General features: G+C 35.5%; 1 non-coding gene across 1 annotated transcript; it reads right to left on the bottom strand.

Annotated features, from left to right (window-relative positions):
- Positions 1-326: 326 nt before the first annotated feature.
- Positions 327-433, bottom strand: LOC120096442 (U6 spliceosomal RNA). Its single transcript, XR_005492848.1, has one exon. It is a non-coding gene; the product is annotated as a U6 spliceosomal RNA (small nuclear RNA).
- Between the last annotated feature and the right edge of the window lie 7122 nt (positions 434-7555).

Genomic DNA, 7555 nt, shown 5'->3' with positions numbered 1-7555 from the left:
GTGTTTCCTGTAGGCAGCAGAATGCAGGGTCCTCGTTGCGTATCCAGTTTGTTAATCTATGTCTTTTTATTGGGGAGTTGAGGCCATTGATATTGAGAGATATTAAGGAATAGTGATTATTGCTTCCGGTTATATTCATATTTGGAAGTGAGGTTATGTTTGTGTGCTTTCATTCTCTTTGTTTTGTTGCCAAGATGATTAGTTTCTTGCTTCTAGGGTATAGCTTGCCTCCTTATGTTGGGCTTTACCCTTTATTATCCTTTGTAGTGCTGGACTTGTAGAAAGATATTGTGTAAATTTGGTTTTGTCATGGAATATCTTGGTTTAAAAATATGGAACGCTTCACGAATTTGCGTGTCATCCTTGCGCAGGGGCCATGCTAATCTTCTCTGTATCGTTCCAATTTTAGTATATGTGCTGCCGAAGCGAGCACTTTTTATTAATCTTATACAACAAATTAGTATTTAAAATAGTTATTTCCATAGGTCATCACTACTAATAGATTTGTTCTTAGGAAGAAAATGTGTATTGTAGATAAATATAAATACGTATTTGGTCTGTTTCATACCTTCTGTTTGAAAATTCACAGAAGGATAAGACATAATTCCTTTCCTCAATAATCTCAAGGCCTAGTTGTAGGAAAGACATGCTAGTAAACACACATGCTGTATGATATATTGCAAGCAGATAAGTTTTACTGATGTTGTATACAAATAATGGATAGTAGCACCAACTGTGCAGGAATTAATTGGGAAAATGTATCTAAAAAATCATAAAATAAGGTGTTGTATATTGAAGATACTAAAAATACAAGCTGAAAGCAAAATATATGAGTTAGTCTCCTTAAAACCTTTGCTTTTGTGTCCACTAAAGTTGGTTACAACAACTTTCTGATGAATGAAAAAGAAGTAATGCACTCAGGAAATATTTCTCACTCAAGTGGTGCTAAAGATTAATAAGATCTTGTAAAATGCTGTGCTGAGAGTTTTGCCAAGCTGTGTTTCCCAATAAGCAGCAAATTCAAGAAGTAGGACATATGTATGCATCAAAATGATGGCAATACAGTTGTTGTCCTTCCAAAATTAAACCTCAACAGAAGCGACAATGCTGTGCTTCCCCAAGTTAAAGTTCCTGTAGTCATTACTGACAGTATCAAGCCTGATAAGGCATACTGAAGTATGATTGGGAGCTTGAAGCAAATTGCATTACAAAAAAAGATGAGTAAGATGAACACTTCCAACAAAGATTTTAATCATTATTGTAATTTCAGAATTAATTCTTCCTGAAAATAAATGGTTCAGTTTGTTGAAAATGTGAAAATTTGCTCAATAGCTTCATGTTTATCATCCTCCCGTTATGACCTGAGGATTTCTTCAAATTCTCTTTTACAAATTACAAATTTACAGAATGCTGTTTCTCTCATTTTCACCCAAGTTTGTTCTTGACATTTGAACTTTATTAACTTGCAGTTTCATTTTTAAATTACAGGTTGCCTTGCTTTTTATTAAATCACAAAGCAAATAATACAACACTCATCAATTAGGTGTTCATGGGCAATCTATTTCACATAAGAAGGTGTTGTGCTAGAGGTAGTAATTCATTTTAAAAGATGTACTTCTTCCTAGAAAAGAAAATGGGATGAAGATAATTTTTGGGGTGTCTTTGGAAAGTATCTTTCATGGCATGTCACCTTTAATAACCACAATTTTTTTGACAGAAAAACAAGCCTGAATTGTAATGGTGAAGATCCTCAGGTAAAAGAGTAGTTTTCACTCAGAGAGAACCATTTATAGATAAGGACACAGGCTTGATAAACTGAAGTTTCCAGGTTTCCCTGTGTCCCTTGCACATCTAAATATGCCCTGCATAGCACTGCCAAATGCTTCTGGTCATATATTATTCTGCTGCCTTCCTCTGATGATATGTTACTGTGATAAATCATCGCCACATATGGCTGCTCTGATGAGCTGTAACTTCAGTACACCATTGAAGCTGTCATGCTCATGATACATGAGGAAAGCATACTGATGATGGTTTACGCAAAAGATGGTGCTGCCTAGGGAACAAAAGGGTTAGAAGAAGATTCAACATAATTACCCAATAAAAGTCAGCCTGCACACAGCAAGCTAGAAAAGCGGACATGGGTACAGTAAATCACATCCCCTCAGTGTGTGACATTTCTGGTTCTACTGACATAAGCCATCTTAGCTAGCTGTAGATTGATCTATTATAGGAACTGTTATAGAAACAAATGCTTAAAAGGGTAAAATTAAGTTTTGCTTAAGACTCAGGGGTATAGATTATTCTGAAAAATCTGGTTTGGTGTGGGGGTAATTTTTTTAAAGTTGTTAGCTGGTACTGAAACTTTTATAATATGAAGAATAATAAAGACAAAATACTACTTGTAATAACCATGAAAAATGTTCCTCCAAAAAATATGTGTCTGAGCTAAGTCAGGGATTACTTCAGATGTACCTTAGCACATTACAATGAGATATTTACATGGCTAAAAGACTACCTTTAAACTGCTAGGGAAACATTAACACATTTATTTAGTTACACATTAGTTTCATGATCCTCATTATTGGCCTAATATTTAGATGCCAAAATCTTAGGAAAAAAAGTATTGTGATCAATTTTTCAGAGAGTTCAAAGATGGATTCTTTCCTTGTCTAATTCCTTCTGTGAATTTGTTCCTAAATAAATGTGCTAATCTGAGATGTACTCCATAAACATTTACCACTTTATAATATGAGTTCTTTGCCATGATGTAAATATTGATGAACACAATAAGATATGCTAGATATCTTTGTTACTATTATAAAATACCATGACCAAGACATCTTACATTAGAAACAAGCTATTTATAGTTACAGAAACCTGATATGTACGACTCCTGAGAGGCTATTCCAGAGCCTTATTGATACACATTAATGTGCTTGCAGCTAACCCTCAGACTGAGCTGTGGATCCCCCATGAAGAAGTTAGAGAAAGAACTGAAAGGACTGAAGTAGTTTGCAACCCCATAGGAATAACAACAATATCAACTCAGCAGACCCCCCAGAGCTCCCAGGGACTAAACCTACTAAAGTGTACACGTGTAAACCCATGGCTCTAGCAGCATAAGAAGCAGAGGATGGCACTGTCTGGCTTTAATAGGAGGAGAAATCCTTAATCCTGTGAAACCTCTTTTCCCCAGTGTAGGGAAATGCCAGGGGGTTGAGGTTGGAGTGGTTTGTTGAGAAGGGGTGCATCCTCACAGAATCAGGGAGAGTGGGGATGGGAACTAGAAAAGGGGGAAAATATTTGAAATGTAAAAACATCAACTATCCAATAAAAAGAATATATTGTATGAAACTATTTTTAATTAGAATGTTAAAAATTATATTGGCAGCTGAAAAGAATCTATTTTCATGATAAGAAAAACCACAGTGTGTCTTTTGTGACATGTCATGGGAAATGTCATGTTTTCAGAAAAGTGCCATTTCAAACATTTGCATGGCTTATCCACATAGTGTTTAATAATTCAAAAGAAGGAAGCATTAATAAAAATAACCCCAATCAGGTACAGACACCTCAAATACTGAGTGGTCTGTGATCATTTTATTTATCCAAATTAATAGACAACTAATGATTTTTTCCAGAATTAGGGAAAAACAAAGGGTATAAACAGAAAACATAAAAGTGATGGTACAATGATTACAGGTGCTATGGTGTGACCGTGGTTGTATTTCAACACAGGCAATAATAATAAACCGTCACTTACTGTAACACTCAACACGGAAATGATTTGATGCTTACTGGTTTATCAATCTAAAAATAAAATCTGGAAATTGTTTAATTTTAACTTCACTTCTGAAATTTTAGAAGTTACTTGGTTGAAGATGTTAGGGTAGAAAAATCACGTATTTATAAAGTTCAAATTTAACAAAATGGCAGATTTTTTTCAGCATTACTACCATTTAAGCCCATCCTAGTTTGCTCGAGAAGAGCTGGCTATTGATTTATTCTGTATCATCTTTATCTGACTTCACTTTCATTTTCCATATAATTATTCTTTTTATAAGTATCATAACCATCCAATAAAGCAAGTCCAAGAAAATGAAGTATAATTTATGTAACAGATATACTTCCTCCTAACTCCTAGAGTAGTTTTCCTTGCAGAACTAGAGTGCGATACTGCAGCAATTTTTAAGCACACAAAAAGGTATTTCTGACACATTTACACTTTTAACACTTTCAAGGAAGTCTTAATTAAGATTTATTTTTTATCATCACACAGTGGACCTTTAGTACACATTATCCACTGAAAATCTCAAAAAAAAATGTTGCAAATGTGTTTTGCCTATGTTTGAAGGTAATGCTAGCTTGAAAAGCAGTTTCAAATATCACCTATCCATCACTCTGCTGCATCAAATAGGATTTATAAATAGAATAATAATTAGATTATTATTCCTCCACATGGCAGTTTTGCTCCACACTCATATAGAAAGTCTGCATAAAGATCTCAAACATTTCTTCTTGAGCTAATTTCTTTATAAATCACAATTACTTAATCATTACTAATATATTTCAGATCATTTTTTAAAACACAGAAAATAGGAGCCAGTGAATAAGACACAAGCAGAAGGAGACATAAAAGTTATGCTAAGCAATCCTGTATTTGACATAAAGTAAAAAGGGAAAATAGGCACACATAGAGAGTGGTGATCTATATAAGAGCAGTCCATACAGAGAATCTTGGTTATACAAAATAAAGACACTATATCAAATGTCAGGAAACTTAGTTACAGCACTAATTCTAAATGACTTGTAAGATACTTCCTTTTTTGACACATTCTATTATTAAAAATTAGGAGAGATTGTGAGACCTAATATTTCTTCTAAAACTACTTGTCTTTGATAGAGGAACATTTTGATAAGAAATGTACAGCTTCAGCACATAGAGTTAAATGTGGACATCTGTCTGGCAGTATGGAGATTAAACTTCTCCAGGCAAAAGGAGTGAGCCAGTAATAGCTGCAATGTAATCTCATCTGCAGGATGCTACCCTTTGAAGGGAATAAGACAAAAGAACCATTTGATAGATAGTCTGCAACTTGTTAGTCATAATAGCTATGTGTGCAAATCTATTGCTTTGTGTCTACCCCTGTACATTCTTAGTGTTCCTTCCACGATAATGTGAACATGCATTTACAATTATCTTTAGATTATGAATGGATTTATGTTTTCTTTTACTATTTTGTTGTTAGCAAATATTAACTAATTCTACCACACAGTGAATAGTTCACTATACTCAAACTGAATCTTGAGAAAGTATTTTATTATTATGCTGCTTTACTGTAACACATACACTCTCACACACAGAGAGAGAGAGAGAGAAAGAGAGAGAGAGAGAGAGAGAGAGAGAGAGAGAGAGATCAGCATCACAAAACTTTTGACAGAATAACACTGTAATATGGAAAGATTAAATATAGGCATTTCCTGTCCTACATTTCTTTGTAACCACATTCCTTTGTCACCCTGCACTTTGCTAACACCCAAGGCAATTTACTAGCAACTTGCCAAAGACATTGAATTAGGTAAATTTTTTTGTTTTTGTTAGTTTTGATTATTGAAAATGGTTTGTTTCTCATATAATATATTCTGATGATGATTTTCCCCATTTACATGTCCCAATTCCAACCCATTCCCAAATCCATCATAATCTATCACATTTCTGTTTTTATTAAAAATAAACTTCTAAGGAAGAATAATTAAATAAAATGAGATAAAACAAAACCAAGCATGTCTGAATAGGACAAAACACACAACCAAGGAAACAAACAGTCCAAGATAACACACAAGAACACTGGTGCAGAGTCTTACTCATTTCCACATTCAGGAATCCTATAAAATCAAAACAAAACAAAAACAAACAAATAAACAAGACCACACAAAACCAGAAGCCATATTCCCAAAGTACCTGTGTGGTTGAAATGAGAGAAAAATAAACAAACATAAATAATAAATAAACATTGTAAATGATATAAATAAATAAATAAGCAAGCAAGCCAGCCACCCTGGCATGACATTGTAGGAAGAAATTTTCAAATATGCCATTGGATATGTTTTCTGTGAGACATGTGCTGCTGGACATGAAGCCTCCCTAAGTAGTTTGTTTCCTGTCATGGCTACTCCTGGTTGTTACCTTGACTGTATCTGGAGTGAACTGAAATCCAGAATTGGAGGGCTCACCTATGATCTAGATCTTGAGGAAGACCTAAGTTTCTGACCTGCATCTTGGTATGGGGATCTTGAGGCACAATAACTATGAAAAACTTAGGGCCAAGCAAGGTAGTACATGCCTTTAATCCTAGGAGACTAAGGCAAGGAGATCTCTGTGTTTAAGGTCAGCCTAGGACAAAACAAGTCACAGATCCAGATATGATGGTATACACCTTTAATCTGGGACACACTTTCTGTTGGAGGTATACATAAGGACACTGGAGGAAGTAACATTTGTTCTTTTTCACTGGCATTTACTTGCCAGCACATTTGTTGGAATCTACTTCTACAAAACACCGGCTAAAACAACTAGCCTTGTTGGACTGAGCAACTACTAGACTTTCAAGAGAGTTTGTGGCAAAGTTGTAAATGCCAATAGTAGTGGATGACTCCTAATGAAGCAGTGCAACTCCAAACACAAATGACAACATGCATAAGATCTACACAAGTTTAAGCTAGACACAAATGCCAGGATGAAGAAGTAGGCACAAATTCTCCACCACTAACCAAAAATGAGAAATGGAAAATCTGTTTTTTGTTTTTTGTTTTTTGTTCTTTGGGTTTTTTTTTTCTGGAAGGTCACTAGGCATACTAGTTACACTCCACGGCAGATCCTGTGCTCAGGAACAGTAGACTAACAAAAAATGAACTCCATGTTTGTTGTTGGTGTTTGACTTTTTTTTTTCTGACTTATACAATTTTGTTTTGTTGGTCTGTTTTTGAGAAAAAGAAAGAAAGAACACAGTTGGGTAGGAAGAGAACTGAGAAGGTTCTGAGGAGAAATTCTGAAGAAGAAAGAATATAATCAAAAAGCAGGAGGGAGGTACAGACAAAAGAGGGAAAGGGCATATGCAGAGGGAGGAGGAGATCATAATCTGGTATTAGGTAGGGAAAAAAGACTGAAGCTCTGAGGGTCAGCAGAAAGAATGGAACTAAGTGACCACTAGAGGTAGAGGTTGGGAGGACCTTCCAGAATGTACCAGAGACATGGGAAGTGAGAGACTCTCAGGACTCAAAGAGGGGACATTCGGTGAAATGCCATACAGTGGGGAGAGGAAACTTGTTGATCCCACCTCCAGCAGAAAGACAGGCCATCCAACAGTCAAAACTCTGACCCATAATTCTTCTAGTCTGAAAGAAATGCATGTATGTAAAGGTAGAAGAGCCTGAGAAAGATAAGGTCCAGCAACAGGGCAGGCCCTACGACCTGACACCATTATGTGCTCAGAGAAACCGACCTATCTTCATGACCACTTTCCAAAACACCCAACAATTACCTGAAAGTCAG

The sequence above is a fragment of the Rattus norvegicus genome, chromosome 13 (genome assembly GCF_036323735.1).
Source record: "Rattus norvegicus strain BN/NHsdMcwi chromosome 13, GRCr8, whole genome shotgun sequence".
NCBI classification, from domain to species: Eukaryota; Metazoa; Chordata; class Mammalia; order Rodentia; family Muridae; genus Rattus; species Rattus norvegicus.
This window is presented reverse-complemented; position numbering and strand designations above follow the sequence as displayed.